Source organism: Salvelinus alpinus, chromosome 10 (genome assembly GCF_045679555.1).
Source record: "Salvelinus alpinus chromosome 10, SLU_Salpinus.1, whole genome shotgun sequence".
Classification (NCBI taxonomy): domain Eukaryota; kingdom Metazoa; phylum Chordata; class Actinopteri; order Salmoniformes; family Salmonidae; genus Salvelinus; species Salvelinus alpinus.
This window is the reverse complement of record NC_092095.1, coordinates 56,874,923-56,892,218: the sequence shown is the minus strand read 5'-3', so window position 1 is coordinate 56,892,218 and position 17,296 is coordinate 56,874,923. Positions and strand designations below refer to the sequence as shown.

The window sequence follows — 17,296 nt, the reverse complement described above, 5'->3', positions numbered from 1 at the left end:
TTTAACACTTTTTGGGTTACTACTTGATTCCATATGTGTTATTTCATAGTTTTGATGTCTTCACTATTATTCTACAATGTAGAAAATAGTAACAATAAAGACAACCCCTTGAATGAGTAGGTGTGTACAAACTTTTGACTGGTACTGTAATCCTGGCAAAGTCCTAATCATAAAGCTAAGAATATTGCACTCCAAGGTCCCTTACCTACCCCAGTGTGTGGTAGCCTACAGCGAATGGAATTATGGGAAACTAACGTTTTTCGGTCGGGACGGCAGTTAACTAGTATGACCACTAGGTGACGCTATTGGTCTCAGAATTAAAACGTGGCGTGGTCTGTACTGGCACCGTTAGGTTTAGGACAGCAGGGGTCGTCAGTGGCCAGAAGAACATTCATCCACTGAATCACAAGACAGCTACAGCTAGGGGTTTTCCTGACCATGAGTCCTGAGTCCTGACCAACTTTAAAAAAGCCTCTATCTCCAGGCCATCAGACTGTTGAAAAGCTATCACTAGCCGGTACCCTGGCCTGCACCTTAGACACACTCTCTAGCCGGCTACCTGCCCAGTACTCTGCCCTGCACCTTGAGACTAATGCCACATGTGTATAGATAGTCATTGAACGCTGGCCCCCTCATATTCTGTTAATATACTGTTGTTTACTCACTGTGTATGTATCTACTGTAATATACCTAGCCTAATATACCTCCTACTGTACATACCATTGTCTTTCCAAATGATATACTGTCTATACACACCACATATTTATATTCTGAATTCTGACACATGCTCACTGTAATATATCTATTCTGGGTTGCTGATTGGACCCATTCTGTCGTTTCTTGATTTCTTGTATCGATTTATGTATTATTTGTGTATTTGTATTGTATTGTGAGATATTCTACTGCACTGTTGGAGCTAGAAACATAAGGATTTCACTGCATCTGCTGTAACACCTGCAAATCTGTGTATGCGACCAATATACTTTGATTTGATTCGATCAGAACTATACCCTCCCTAATAGTATTTTAATGGTCTCTCTCCCTCAATTCTATCCCTCCCTCCATTCTCTCTCTCTCTCTCTCTCTCTCTCTCTCTCTCTCTCTCTCTCTCTCTCTCTCTCTCTCTCTCTCTCTCTCTCTCTCTCTCTCTCTCTCTTCCCACGCTGTATCTCGTCCCTTGGAGACCCTCCTGGAAACGTAAACAAACAACAGAATAGAATTTTAGATCTGAACTCTCCCCCTCATTTTCCAAAACACAACTGTGTGTGCGTGTGTGTGCGCGTGCACGTATGTGTGTAGACCAGCAACACTAGACCGTGTCAGATTATGGAAGATGGGTGTGTATTCTTTCTCTCCCAGAAGTGTGAACTTGCTCACTCCCCCTCGTGTGTGTTTATGTATGCGTCTCTTCCTCAACCACTGGAAACTAGCTTCTCTCTGTGTGTGTGTGTGTGTGTGTGTGTGTGTCTTGTTCCCAACCCGGAGGCTAGCTTCCCTGTCTTCTGTGGCGGACCAAAGTGTTGAGTTGTGAGCCAGAGGCTGACTGAAATGGAAATGCAATTCTGTCTCATGCATTTATTCCTGCTAAATTACTGTATCCAGCACCTCAGTGTGTGTGTGTGACAGAGAGAAATGCTAAAATGGAAAAATGTGTAATTTACTCATATTAACTTATTTACTATAACTCCTGTCAGTCAGTCTGCCCCCAATGCCTCACACCCACCCACCCACACCCACCCAATACCAAGAGACGACAGTACAAGAACAAGAGAGGAAGGAGGGGAAAATGAGGAGAGGGAAGAAAGTGGATTAGCTAAATTTGTCCAGGGGAGAAAATGTGTGTGTCTCGAGTCTCGGCGGCCATCTGGAAGACATGGGTGACAATCACCATCTACACACACACACACACACACACACACACACACACTGATTACTACAGTATAACTCTGTAATGATCATGTAATAATGTGCTTGGGGCAGAAGGAGAAAGCCACGCTCATCCACACACCTTTTTGCAAATCTGAGTCAACATTCAAACATGGAAAATAAATCTACTCAAACTCCCAAACAGTGTAGTGATAATGTAAGGCTTCCATTATATTTCTTCCACATTTACAGACTTTCAAACATCAAAGGGTTAGGGCCAGAGGGAAAGGGTAGGGAGGAAGTAGGGCAGGCTACTAGGATACTAGGATAGAAATCAGGCTGGAAGAGAGAGGTTTGGGTTAGCCGTCAACGGTCAGAGGTCAGAGAGCTGCTTTCTGTGAGTCAGAATCTTAGCCCTGAACTTTGAAACACAAAGAAGGCTCTCTTCTTCTACTGTTCTATTGGTGGTCACACAAACACTCACACACACTCACACACACATCTTCTTCTGTCTGTTTTGACTTCTCACTTCTTCTCACCATAGCCAACGCCCAATTTTTCTCCCATGAGCCTCTTTGCTCATTGATGTGATCCTGATGTTCTGTCCCCCCTCCCCATAGCTGCGGGAAGTATTTTGGGGGGGGGGGTGCTGCGATTTATTTAAAAACATTTTTGCCCGTACTGAATCGGTCTGCTAATACTAATAAAGGAATAGTAAAGGCCCAGTGCACTACTTTTGTGGATAAAAAAACAAACATGTATTTGACTGTTTACCATCATTTGTAATTTCAGTCTGATAATTATCTGTACAAAACAGTTAATCTGATAATGCTTAATATACAGTACCAGTCAAAAGTTTGGACACACCCAATCATTCAAGGGTTTTTCTTTATTTTTTTACTATTTTCTACATTGTAGAATAATAGCGAAGACATCAAAACTATGAAATAACACATATTGAATCATGTAGTAACCAAAAAAGTGTTAAACAAATCAAAGCATATTTTATATTTGAGATTCTTCAAAGTTGCCACCCTTTGCGTTGATGACAGATTTGCACACTCTTGGCATTCTCTCAACCAGTATTACCTGGAATGCTTTTCCAACAGTCTTGAAGGAGTTCCCACATATGCTGAGTACTTGTTGGATGCTTTTCCTTCACTCTGAGGTCCAATCCATCCCAAACCATCTCAATTGGGTTGAGGTCGGGTGATTGTGGAGACCAGGTCATCTGATGCAGCACTCCATCACTCTCCTTCTTGGTCAAATAGCCCTTACACAGCCTGGAGGTGTGTTTTGGATCATTGTCCTGTTGAAAAACAAATGATAGTCCCATTAAGCGCAAACCAGAGGGGATGGCGTATCGCTGTAATCAAATCAAATTAATTTATATAGCCATTCTTACATCAGCTGATATCTCAAAGTGCTGTACAGAAACCCAGCTTAAAACCCCAAACAGCAAGCAATGCAGGTGTAGAAGCACGGTGGCTAGGAAAAACTCCAGAGAAAGGCTAAAACCTAGGAAGAAACCTAGAGAGGAACCAGGCTATGAGGGGTGGCCAGTCCTCTTCTGGCTGTGCTGGGTGGAGATTATAACAGAACATGGCCAAGATGTTCAAATGTTCATAAATGACCAGCATGGTCAAATAATAATAATCACAGTAGTTGTCGAGGGTGCAGCAAGTCAGCACCTCAGGAGTAAATGTCAGTTGGCTTTTCATAGCCGATCATTAAGAGTATCTCTACCGCTCCTGCGGTCTCTAGAGAGTTGAAAACAGCAGGTCTGGGACAGGTAGCACGTCCGGGGAACAGGTCAGGGTTCCATAGCCGCAGGCAGAACAGTTGAAACTGGAGCAGCAGCACGGCCAGGTGGACTGGGGACAGCAAGGAGTCATCATGCCAGGTAGTCCTGAGGCATGGTCCTAGGGCTCAGGTCCTCAGAGAGAGAGAAAGAAAGAGAGAAAGAGAGAATTAGAAAGAGCATACTTAAATTCACACAGGACACCGGATAAGACAGGAGAAGTACTCCAGATATAACAAACTGACCCTAGCCCCCCGACACAAACTACTGCAGCATAAATACTGGAGGTTGAGACAGGAGGGGTCAGGAGACACTGTGGCCCCATCCAATGATACCCCCGGACAGGGCCAAACAGGAAGGATATAACCCCACCCACTTTGCCAAAGCACAGCCCCCACACCACTAGAGGGATATCTTCAACCACCAACTTACCATCCTGAGACAAGGCCGAGTATAGCCCACAAAGATCTCCGCCATGGCACAACCCAAGGGGGGGGGGGAACCAACCCAGACAGGAAGATCATGTCAGTGACTCAACCCACTCAAGTGACGCACCCCTCCCAGGGACGGCATGGAAGAGCACCAGTAAGCCAGTGACTCAGCCCCTGTAATAGGGTTAGAGGCAGAGAATCCCAGTGGAGAGAGGGGAACCGGCCAGGCAGAGACAGCAAGGGCGGTTCGTTGCTCCAGAGCCTTTCCGTTCACATTCACACTCCTGGGCCAGACTACACTCAATCATATGACCCACTGAAGAGATGAGTCTTCAGTAAAGACTTAAAAGTTGAGACCGAGTCTACGTCTCTCACATGGGTAGGCAGACCATTCCATAAAAATGGAGATCTATCGGAGAAAGCCCTGGCTCCAGCTGCTTGCTTAGAAATTCTAGGGACAATTAGGAAGCCTGCGTCTTGTGACCGTAGCATACGTGTAGGTATGTACGGCAGGACCAAATCGGAAAGATAGGTAGGAGCAAGCCCATGTAGTGCTTTGTAGGTTAGCAGTAAAACCTTGAAATCAGCCCTTGCCTTAACAGGAAGCCAGTGTAGGGAGGCTAGCACTGGAGTAATATGATCAAATTTTTTGGTTCTAGTCAGGATTCTAGCAGCCGTATTTTGCACTAACTGAAGTTTATTTAGTGCTTTATCCGGGTAGCCGGAAAGTAGAGCATTGCAGTAGTCTAACCTAGAAGTAACAAAAGCATGGATACATTTTTCTGCATCATTTTTGGACAGAACGTTTCTGATTTTTGCAATGTTACGTAGATGGAAAAAAGCTGTCCTTGAAACAGTCTTGATATGTTCGTCAAAAGAGAGATCAGGGTCCAGAGTAATGCCGAGGTCCTTCACAGTTTTATTTGAGACGACTTTACAACCATCAAGATTAATTGTCAGATTCAACAGAAGATCTCTTTGTTTCTTGGGACCTAGAACACGCATCTCTGTTTTGTCCAAGTTTAAAAGTAGAACGTTTTCAGCCATCCACTTCCTTATGTCTGAAACACAGGCTTCTAGCGAGGGCAATTTTGGGGCTTCACCATGTTTCATTGAAATGTACAGCTGTGTGTCATCCGCATAGCAGTAAAAGTTAACATTATGTTTTCAAATGACATCCCCAAGAGGTAAAATATATAGTGAAAACAATAGTGGTCCTAAAACGGAACCTTGAGGAGCACCGAAATGTACAGTTTTGGTTTGTCAGAGGACAAACCATTCACAAAGGCAAACTGATATCTTTCCGACAGATAAGATCTAAGCCAGGCCAGAACTTGTCCGTGTAGACCAATTTGGGTTTCCAATCTCTCTAAAAGAATGTGGTGATCGATGGTATCAAAGGCAGCACTAAGGTCTAGTAGCACGAGGACAGATGCAGAGCCTCGGTCTGACGCCATTAAAAGGTAATTTACCACCTTCACAAGTGCAGTCTCAGTGCTATGATGGGGTCTAAAACCAGACTGAAGCATTTCGTATAAATTGTTTGTCTTCAGGAAGGCAGTAAGTTGCTGCGCAACAGCTTTTTCAATTTTTTTGGAGAGGAATGGAAGATTCGATATAGGCCGATAGTTTTTTATATTTTCTGGGTCAAGGTTTGGCTTTTTCAAGAGAGGCTTTATTACTGCCACTTTTAGTGAGTTTGGTACACATTCGGTGGATAGAGTGCCGTTTATTATGTTCAACATAGGAGGGCCAAGCACAGGAAGCAGCTCTTTCAGTAGTTTAGTTGGAATAGGGTCCAGTATGCAGCTTGAAGGTTTAGAGGCCATGATTATTTTCATCATTGTGTCAAGAGATATAGTACTAAAACACTTGAGTGTCTCTCTTGATCCTAGGTCCTGGCAGAGTTGTTCAGACTCAGGACAGCTGAGCTTTGGAGGAATACGCAGATTTAAAGAGGAGTCCGTAATTTGCTTTCTAATGATCATGATCTTTTCCTCAAAGAAGTTCATGAATGTATTACTGCTGAAGTGAAAGCCATCCTCACTTGGGGAATGCTGATTTTTAGTTAGCTTTGCGACAGTATCAAAAAGAAATTTCGGATTGTTCTTATTTTCCTCAATTAAGTTGGAAAAATAGGATGAAGGCTGTGGTAGCCATGCTGGTCAAGTGTGACTTGAATTCTAAATAAATCACTGACAGCATCACCAGCAAAGCACCCCCACACCATCACACCTCCTCCTCCATGCTTCACGTCAGGAACCACACATGCAGAGATCATCTGTTCACCTACTCTGCATCTCACAAAGACACAGTGGTTGGAACCAAAAATCTCAAATTTGGACTCATTAGACCAAAGGACAGATTTCCACAGGTCTAATGTCCATTGCTCGTGTTTCGTGGCCCAAGCAAGTCTCTTCTTCTTAATGGTGTCCTTTTAGTAGTGGTTTCTTTACAGCATTTCGACCATGAAGGCCTGATTCACACAGTCTCCTCTGAACAGTTGATGTTGAGATGTGTCTGTTACTTGAACTCTGTGAAGCATTTATTTGGGCTGCAATCTGAGGTGCAGTTAACTCTAATGAACTTATCCTCTGCAGCAGAGGTAACTCTGGGTCTTCCTTTCCTGTGGCGGTCCTCATGAGAGCCAGTTTCATCATAGCGCTTGATGGTTTTTACGACTGTGCTTGAAGAAACTTTCAAAGTTCTTGAAATTTTCCGGATTGACTGACCTTCATGTCTTAAAGTAATGATGAATTTCTCTTTGCTTATTTGAGCTGTTCTTGCCATAATATGGACTTGGTATTTTACCAAATAGGGTTATCTTCTGTATACCAACCCTACCTTGTCACAACACAACTGATTGTCTCAAAACGCATTAAGAAGGAAAGAAATTCCACAAATGAACTTTTAACAAGGCACACCTGTTAATTTAAATTTATTCCAGGTGACTACCTCATGAAGCTGGTTGAGAGAATGCCAAGAGCGTGCAAAGCTGTAATCAAGGCAAAGGATGGCTACTTTGAAGAATCTCAAATATTAAATATATTATGATTTGTTTAACACTTTTTGGGTTACTACATGTTTCCATATGTGTTATTTCATAGTTTGATGTCTTCACTATTATTCTACAATGTAGAAAATTGTGAAAAAATGAAGAAAACACCTGGAATGAATAGGTGTGTCCAAACCTTTGACTGGTACTGTATGTTTCTTGAAATATACAAAATATATATATAAACCCAACACGCAACAATTTCAACAATTTTACTGAGTTACAGTTCATATAAAGAAATCAGTCAATTTAAATAAATGAATTAGGCCCTAATCTATGGATTTCACATTAGTGGGCAGGGGTGCAGCCATGGGTGGGCCTGGGAGGGCATAGGCCCACCCACTTGGGAGACAGGCCCAGCCAATCAAAATGAGGTTTTCCACACAAAAGGGCTTTATTACAGACAGAAATGGTCTCAGACGATCCCGCATGTGAAGAAGCCGGATGTGGAGGTCCTGCGCTGGCATGGTTACATGTGGTCTGCTGTGGTGAGGCCGGTTGGACGTACTGTCAAATTCTCTAAAATGACGTGTGAGGTGACTTATCGTAGAGAAATGAACATTAAATTATCTGGCAATAGCTCTGGTGGACAGTCCTGCAATCAGCATGCCAATTGCATGCTCCCTCAAAACTTGACACATCTGTGGCATTGTATTGTCTGACAAAACTGCACATCTTTGTGTTGCCTTTTATTGTGCCCAGCTTATTGGTATGCCTCACCTGTCAGGGGGATGGATTATCTTGGCAAAGGAGAAATACTCACTAACAGGGATGTAAACAAATTTGAGAGAAATAAGCTTTTTGTGCATATGGAACATTTCTGGGATCTTTTATTTCAGCTCATGAAACATGGGACCAACAATTTACATGCTGCGTTTATATTTTTGTTCAGTATACTTTGCAAATGTGAAAACTGAAATGGTCTAGCTATTCATTCCTTTTCAGTAGACGCTGTTATCCAATTTACAGTAGGGAGTGCGTACATTTTCATACCGGTCCCCCATGGGAATCAAACCCATAACTCCAGCATTGCAAGCACCATGCACTACCAACAGAGCCACATCATACCATCACAATCCACTTGACGTCTCAATTACTGTATTCTGCATTGCGGCAGGTAGCCTAGCTGTTAAAGCACTGAGACAGTTTTATTTTAATTTGATTTATTTCACCTTTATTTAACCAGGTCGGCCAGTTGAGAACAAGTTCTCAGTTACAACTGCGATCCGGCCAAGATAAAGCAAAGCAGTGCAACAAAAACAACAACACAGAGTTACACATAAACAAACGTACAGGCAATAACACAATAGAAAAACTGGAGTGATATATGTGCAGTTGAGGATGTGCAAGTAGAAATACTGGTGTGCAAAAGAGCAGACAAACAAAAACAAATATGCGGATGAGGTAGGAAGTAGGTTGGTTGGGCTATTTACAGATGGGCTGTGTACAGCTGCAGCGATCGGTAAGCTGCTCAGATAGCTGACGCTTAAAGTTTGTGAGGGAGATATAAGTCTCCAACTTCAGTGATTTTTGCAATTCGTTCCAGTCATTGGCAGCAGAGAACTGGAATAAAGGCGGCCAAAGGAGGTGTTGGCTTTGGGGATGACCAGTGAAATATACCTGCTGGAGCGTGTGCTACGGGTGGGTGTTGCTATGGTGACCATTGAGCTGAGATAATGCGGGGCTTTACCCAGCAAAGACTTATAGATGATCTAGAGCCAGTGGGTTTGGCAACGAATATGTTGTGAGGACCAGCCAACGAGAGCGTACAGGTCGCAGTGGTGGGTAGTATATGGGGCTTTGGTGACAAAACGGATGGCACTGTGATAGACTGCATCCAATTTGCCAATTTGCTGAGTAGCGTGTTGGAGGCTATTTTGTAAATGACATTGCCGAAGTCAGGGATCGGTAGGATAGTTAGTTTTACGAGGGTATGCTTGGCAGCATGATTGAAGGAGGCTTTGTTGCGAAACTGAAAGGTTGCTGGATCGAATCCCCGAGCTGACAAGGTAAAAATCTGTCGTTCTGCCCCTGAACCAGGCAGTTAACAAACTGTTCCCAGGTAGGCTGTCATTGTAAATAAGAATTTGTTCTTATCTGACTATCCTAGTTAAATGTAAAACAAACTGCTGATGGAAAGTCTACAGGTACAAACCTAGATGACCAGCCTATGTACAATACAGTAAAGTACATGTACATTAAGTGCTTTGTAAGGATGGTACATTTTACTGCATAAAAAGTGGTTGTTTACTATGTTATTTGATTAAGAAAAATATTTAATTTGATGTGGATGTTTTGTGTCTTTGCCCATAACTTTGCACCTTTTGATGTAAATGTTTTTTCTGGATGCCATTAGAATGACAATCGCGGAGAAAGGGACAGGGCAACAACTCTTACAATTCCAACTATTTAAACCTGCAAGATATAGTTCTTAATTATACAACTACCTTTTTTGCCAAAGCAGAGATGCTGAAATATTTTTTTCTCCCCAAGCTACAGATGTCTATATTGGTCCGCTAATACTATTAAAGGCCCAGTTTCACTACTTTTGTAAAAATATATATATATAAAAAAAGTGTATATTTTTTTATTAATATTTTATTGAAATTCTGGTTTTTCAGAGGCTCAGCACCCCTACTACCCGTGGCTATGCACCCCCCCTCTCTCCCTGTACCCCTGCTGTTAAGCGCCCCACAAACCAAAGCCCACAGGTAGGCTGTTAAACCTAGTTTCAAACCCTCTCTCTCTCCCCCTCTCCCTCACGCTCATTCTCCTCCCCTCCCCCCAGCTGTTGTCATTGTGAGAGGCAGCTGTTGTTGGGGCTAAGGAAGCAGACATATCCTCAGTTCAATTCAACTCAACTTTATTGGTATAAATGTTCAGGTACAGCAATGTTACCTAAGTCAGTCAATAATGATAAGCAGTGAACTAATGTAACTAAATCACAAATGAACTAACAAACAAATTAATTAACTGACCAAAACACAGAGAGGACTGACATAAATGGGCAAGAGACTAAAAAGGGGAGAGAGAGCGAGAGATAGATCGATAGATAGATAGATAGATACAGTTGAAGTCAGAAGTTTACATACTTAGGTTGGTGTCATTAAAACTCGTTTTTCAACCACTCCACAAATTTCTTGTTAACAAACTAATGTTTTGGCAAGTCGGTTAGTACATCTACTTTGTGCATGACACAAGTAATTTTTCCAACAATTGTTTAGACAGATGACTTCCCTTATAATTCACTGTATCATAATTCCAGTGGGTCAGAAGTTTACATACACTAAGTTGACTGTGCCTTTAAACAGCTTTGAAAATTCCAGAAAATTATGTCATGGTTTTAGAAGCTTCTGATAGGCTAATTGACATCATTTGAGTCAATTGGAGGTGTACCTGTGGATGTATTTCAAGGCATACCTTCAAACTCAGTGCCTCTTTGCTTGACATCATGGGAAAATCAAAAGAAATCAGCCAAGACCTCAGAAAAAAAATTGTAGACCTCCACAAGTCTGGTTCATTCTTGGGAACAATTTCCAAACGCCTGAAAGTACCACGTTCATCTGTACAAACAATTGTACGCAAGTATAAACACCATGGGACCACGCAGCCGTCATACCGCTCAGGAAGGAGACGCGTTCTGTCTCCTAGAGCTGAACGTACTTTGGTGCGAAAAGTAGAAATCAATCCCAGAACAACAGCAAAGGACCTTGTGAAGATTTGTGAAGGTTGATCCTTGGGAGCAATCATCAGTCAGGAAGTTAAAGCTTGGTCGCAAATGGGTCTTCCAAATGGACAATGACCCCAAGCATACTTCCAAAGTTGTGGCAAATGGCTTAAGGACAACAAAGTCAAGGTATTGGAGTGGCCATCACAAAGCCCTGACCTCAACCCTATAGAAAATCTGTGGGCAGAACTGAAAAAGTGTGTGCGAGCAAGGAGTCCTACAAACCTGACTCAGTTACACCAGCTCTGTCAGGAGGAATGGGCCAAAATTCACCCAACTTATTGTGGGAAGCTTGTGGAAGGCTACCTGAAACGTTTAACCCAAGTTAAAATGTTTAAAGCAATGCTACCAAATACTAATTGAGTGAATGTTAATTTCTGACCCAATGGGAATGTGATCAAAGAAATAAAAGCTGAAATAAATCACTCTCTACTATTATTCTGACATTTCACATTCTTAAAATAAAGTTGTGATCCTATGACAGGGAATTTGTACTAGGATTAAATGTCAGGAATTGTGAAAAACTAAGTATAAATGTATTTGGCTAAGGTGTATGTAAACTTCCGACTTCAACTGTAGATAGATAGATAGATAGATAGATAGATAGATAGATAGATAGATAGATAGATAGATAGATAGATAGATAGATAGATAGATAGATAGATAGATAGATAGATAGATAGAGGGAGGGAGGGAGCGTGAGAAAAAGGATGGAGAGAGAGAGATGTGTGTGTGTGTGACCTGGATGTCCTTGCCCATCTGCATGTTTGTGTGAGTGATGCTGTATTTCTGGCATCTGTTGCTTTCAGCAGGAGCTTAACACACACACACACACACACACACACACACACACACACACACACACACACACACACACACACACACACACACACACACACACACACACACACACACACACACACACACACACACACACACACACACACACATAGGGGTCGTGGGTAAAGGGGGGAGGACAGGAAGGCAGTGAATGTACTATATAACGCTGACAGACCAGTCTGTGTGTGTGTTTTTTTTTTAAGACGACCAGGGACCCTTGTTGTGCAGAGCGTTCCTGGTTTGAGACCAGGTCCAGACAGGGGATCTACTCTCTTATATACGCTAGTTATTACCGCGGGGAGCTAACACAAGTCATCAGGTGTCAGGCAAGGTTATCACGCAACCACCTCTGTTACTTGTGTTGAAATCTCCTCTAGTCTTCTGAAGTCAGACTGGCTTCCCCAATTGAGACTCAAAGTTTATTTTTACTGCAGCGTGGGAAGACCATGTTACTGTCCATACACACACACACATTAACATCACACACACACACACACACACACACTGACATACACACACCCTTTATGTGATGTGATGCGCCTTGTGACCACTGATGTGGTTATAGGAGCCACATTCCAGTAGGGATTTGGAGAAGGATCTAAGGTGTGTGTGTGTGTATTAGATGTGTGCGTGTGTATCCGAGATGTGTGTTGAGATATAGTTGTTGTCTTATATACGAATATAACTTTGAGGTCCCTGGTTTCTATAGTAACAGAGGTGTATACCTCGCTGGTTCCCATAGCAACAGACATTGTGAGCCTGTCAGGTGTTAAAAGTGTTAACTTCAGGTGGATAATAAGATTCAAATATAGGTTTGAGGTGATAAGGAGATTTAAATAGAAAGAGGATGCTGCTGTATGATAGCTCATGTATAGCCCCACCCACACACAGTTCAATAATACAATAACACAACATAAAAGCACAACACACACTGCCTAGAAGTAAACATTTACACACACAAAAACATTTTTTAGGCTGGCCTACTGCGAGAAGCATATAGCCTGCCCTAATATCTGAGTTTTGATTTATTGATAGTCACTGACAGCTCAATCTGTATATTAAATGGTTTAATGTGTGTATGTGTGTATGCGTGCGTGCGTGTCACTCCATATAAATTCCCGCCACCGTTTGCTCACGGGAACCCCCGCACGCTGCTCATTCTCTCCAGGAGCTGTCACCCTCTCTCCCCCTCACTGACACACAATACCACACACACACACACACACCGAGCAGCTCGAGCCCCAGTGGAGACGCTGCTGACGCTCAGCTCGCTCCACCGACAACACCAAGTCACGTTCTGTTCTTCTCTGGCGGAACCGGAGAGCGAAAGCCTTTTAGGATTCTATCTATCGCGTATGATATGTGGAGCTGAACGACCGGTCGTGACGGAGGACGCGAGGGGAGATATAAAAAAAGAGCGAAAGGGAGAAAAGAAAAGGTAGGATACGGTGTGCGTTATATCTGATTTGCGATCTTTTCGGTACGAGCTGAGTTTTTCTGATCGCAATGTGTGAGAACCGCGAGAGGCTATTCAAATGTGTGTTTGAGTGTGTTTTGCAAGTTTTTGTTGATAGTTGAGTCGAGTCGCTGTGTTGGTTGTAGGCTAGGCTACTTCCATTGGCTGTAAAGGCTACTCATGAAAAGCCACCGGAGTTGGTGTGTGGGTGTGAGTGTACTCTGATAGTGCTGGATCATTGGTTTGCGTTGGGATGGGCGGGGGATAACCTCTACTAAACTAAAACGTTTTGAAACGGATTTCTACCTGAACTTGTCCAATAATGACAGACATGTTCTAATCTGTTCTAATCTGCATGACAGTAGACTATATCTCGTTCTCTACTGAACGTAGCAAAGTGCCCATTTGTTGCCCCTATATATACAGGCAGAAGTTGAATATCCTGAATATACAGGCAGAAGTTGAATATCCTGAATATACAGGCAGAAGTTGAATATCCTGAATATCCAGGCAGAAGTTGAATATCCTGAATATCCAGGCAGAAGTTGAATATCCTGAATATACAGGCAGAAGTTGAATATCCTGAATATACAGGCAGAAGTTGAATATCCTGAATATCCAGGCAGAAGTTGAATATCCTGAATATACAGGCAGAAGTTGAATATCCTGAATATACAGGCAGAAGTTGAATATCCTGAATATCCAGGCAGAAGTTGAATATCCTGAATATACAGGCAGAAGTTGAATATCCTGAATATACAGGCAGAAGTTGAATATCCTGAATATCCAGGCAGAAGTTGAATATCCTGAATATACAGGCAGAAGTTGAATATCCTGAATATACAGGCAGAAGTTGAATATCCTGAATATCCAGGCAGAAGTTGAATATCCTGAATATACAGGCAGAAGTTGAATATCCTGAATATACAGGCAGAAGTTGAATATCCTGAATATACAGGCAGAAGTTGAATATCCTGAATATACAGGCAGAAGTTGAATATCTGAGCTGGTGCTTATATTTTGCCATGTTAGACTATTTTGTAACACAGTTGGTAGGACACCTAGCTACCTACATATGGATTCCAATACACCTTGATAACCATACATAAGCACGAGTTTGTTGACATTGACACTGCTTATGAATGTGTTATGGGTTATACATGTGTTATGTATTTGTGGGTAGCCTTCAAATAATGTGCGACAGACAGAGAATATTCCTCCCATCTTTCCCTAGAGGCCCTTTCTCAACACAGACCTGGGGGGTTTCATCCTGCGCTCATAATCAGGGATTCAGACCTTGGACACCAGGTGAGTGGACTCCCAAGTGTCCGCCCTGAGATTGGAAGGTTGGGGGTTCGATTCCCTGTCGAGTCATACCAAAGACTCTAAAAATGGGACCCAATGCCTCTTTGCTTGGCAGTCAGCATGAACCAAGGAGATGGATTGGGGGTTGAACTAGTCTCGCGTGGCCAGCCTTCCAAAACCCTGTCTAGTTAGAAGCCTGTTTCTGAGATTTAGGGGTAAACAAGCGATAAAGTGGCGTCCTGTCCAGGGGGTGTAGATCAAGCTGCCTACAGAATAGGAGATAGGCTCCTGCTGTTCCGGCTCGGACAAGGCTTCCTACTTAGACAGAATGTACCAGATAGAAATGTAATGAATAGATCTGACATCATGCCTTATGTAATGGAGGTGCTGCTCTGTCACCCTGGGATATATCCTGTTAGTTCCTGGGGGGCGGAGTCAGTCACAGGGTCTCCCCTCTGGAATTCTCCCAGAATACACCTTGAACACACACACACACACACACACACGCGCATACACTCCCATAATGCTAATCTTGTGCTATCTAGATTTTGCTGTATAGTTCGGTGAATGGACATGGCTTTGGGGTGTTTGTGTGTGTGTGTGTGTGTGTGTGTGTGTGTGTGTGTGTGTGTGTGTGTGTGTGTGTGTGTGTGTGTGTGTGTGTGTGTGTGTGTGTGTGTGTGTGTGTGTGTGTGTGTGTGTGTGTGTGTGTGTGTGTGTGTGTGAAGCAGAGATCTGGTAAAGCCGTAACTCGACCCTGGCTGGACAGACTGACGCTTGGACAGCCACAGAGACCACTCTGGCAGGGCTGTGGTGTGTGTGCAACTCAAACACACACACACACACACACGCAGTCAGGCAGACCACAGAGGCAGGGGAGGAGACTGGGGATGTATTGCTGTGGGGGAATGGCTATTCAGATCATCTGAAATAAAAATCCTGTTCTATACCAGTACTATAAGAGTTATGATGTGATGTAACATTCAGACTATATTGTCCACCCTTATCCCACTATGGCCTTATGGTGTATTAGACAGTGTGTTCTGTTGGTGAGAGAGTGTGTTCTGTTGGTGAGACAGTGTGTTCTGTTGGTGAGACAGTGTGTTCTGTTGGTGAGAGAGTGTGTTCTGTTGGTGAGACAGTGTGTTCTGTTGGTGAGAGAGTGTGTTCTGTTGGTGAGAGAGTGTGTTCTGTTGGTGAGAGAGTGTGTTCTGTTGGTGAGACAGTGTGTTCTGTTGGTGAGAGAGTGTGTTCTGTTGGTGAGAGAGTGTGTTCTGTTGGTGAGAGAGTGTGTTCTGTTGGTGAGAGAGTGTGTTCTGTTGGTGAGAGAGTGTGTTCTGTTGGTGAGAGAGTGTGTTCTGTTGGTGAGAGAGTGTGTTCTGTTGGTGAGATAGTGTGTTCTGTTGGTGAGATAGTGTGTTCTGTTGGTGAGAGAGTGTGTTCTGTTGGTGAGAGAGTGTGTTCTGTTGGTGAGAGAGTGTGTTCTGTTGGTGAGAGAGTGTGTTCTGTTGGTGAGATAGTGTGTTCTGTTGGTGAGAGAGTGTGTTCTGTTGGTGAGAGAGTGTGTTCTGTTGGTGAAAGTGTGTGTTCTGTTGGTGAGAGAGTTTGTTCTGTTGGTGAGAGAGTGTGTTCTGTTGGTGAGAGAGTGTGTTCTGTTGGTGAGAGTGTGTGTTCTGTTGGTGAGAGAGTGTGTTCTGTTGGTGAGAGAGTGTGTTCTGTTGGTGAGAGTGTGTGTTCTGTTGGTGAGAGTGTGTGTTCTGTTGGTGAGAGAGTGTGTTCTGTTGGTGAGAGAGTGTGTGTGTTTTGGAAATGTACTTGTTAGGGTCCAGATTTCTCACAGTCCTTTATATACGTGCGTCTTCTCACAGACAGTTGTTGCTGTGGGCAGTGTGTATCTGTGTGTATCTGTGTGTATCTGTGTGTGTCTGTGTGTGGCTGTGTGTGTCTATGTGTGTCTATGTGTGTTTATGTGTGTCTGTGTGTGTCTATGTGTGTCTGTGTGTGGCTGTGTGTGTCTATGTGTGTCTGTGTGTGTCTGTGTGTGTCTATGTGTGTCTATGTGTGTCTGTGTGTGTCTATGTGTATCTGTGTGTGTCTATGTGTGTCTATGTGTGCCTGTGTGTGTCTATGTGTGTCTGTGTGTGGCTGTGTGTGTCTATGTGTGTCTGTGTGTGTCTGTGTGTGTCTGTGTGTATCTGTGTGTGTCTATGTGTGGCTGTGTGTGGCTGTGTGTGTCAATGTGTGTGTCTGTGTGTGTCTGTGTGTGTCTATGTGTGTCTGTGTGTGTCTATGTGTGTCTGTGTGTGGCTGTGTGTGTCTATGTGTGTATGTGTGTGTGTCTGTGTGTGTCTGTGTGTGTGTCTGTGTGTGTCTGTGTGTGTCTATGTGTGTCTGTGTGTGGCTGTGTGTGTCTATGTGTGTCTATGTGTGTCTATGTGTGTCTGTGTGTGTCTATGTGTGTCTGTGTGTGGCTGTGTGTGTCTATGTGTGTCTGTGTGTGTCTATGTGTGTCTATGTGTGTCTGTGTGTATCTGTGTGTGTCTATGTGTATCTGTGTGTGTCTATGTGTGTCTATGTGTGCCTGTGTGTGTCTATGTGTGTCTGTGTGTGGCTGTGTGTGTCTATGTGTGTCTGTGTGTGTTTGTGTGTGTGTCTGTGTGTGTCTATGTGTGTCTGTGTGTATCTGTGTGTGTCTATGTGTGTCTGTGTGTGGCTGTGTGTGTCTATGTGTGTGTCTGTGTGTGTCTGTGTGTGTCTATGTGTGTCTGTGTGTGTCTATGTGTGTCTGTGTGTGGCTGTGTGTGTCTATGTGTGT

General features: G+C 43.3%; 1 protein-coding gene across 2 annotated transcripts in view; it reads left to right on the top strand.

Moving 5' to 3' along the window:
- Positions 1 to 12,929: 12,929 nt before the first annotated feature.
- Positions 12,930 to 17,296, top strand: part of LOC139532355 (serine/threonine-protein phosphatase 2A regulatory subunit B'' subunit alpha-like) — a 53,263-nt gene continuing 48,896 nt past the window's right edge. The window contains exon 1 of one of the 2 annotated variants that reach the window (XM_071329823.1): positions 12,930 to 13,158. The gene's annotated coding sequence lies outside the window, so the exon portion shown is untranslated. The remainder of the gene's footprint in view (positions 13,159 to 17,296) is intronic. The other variant, XM_071329822.1, reaches the window with a different exon arrangement.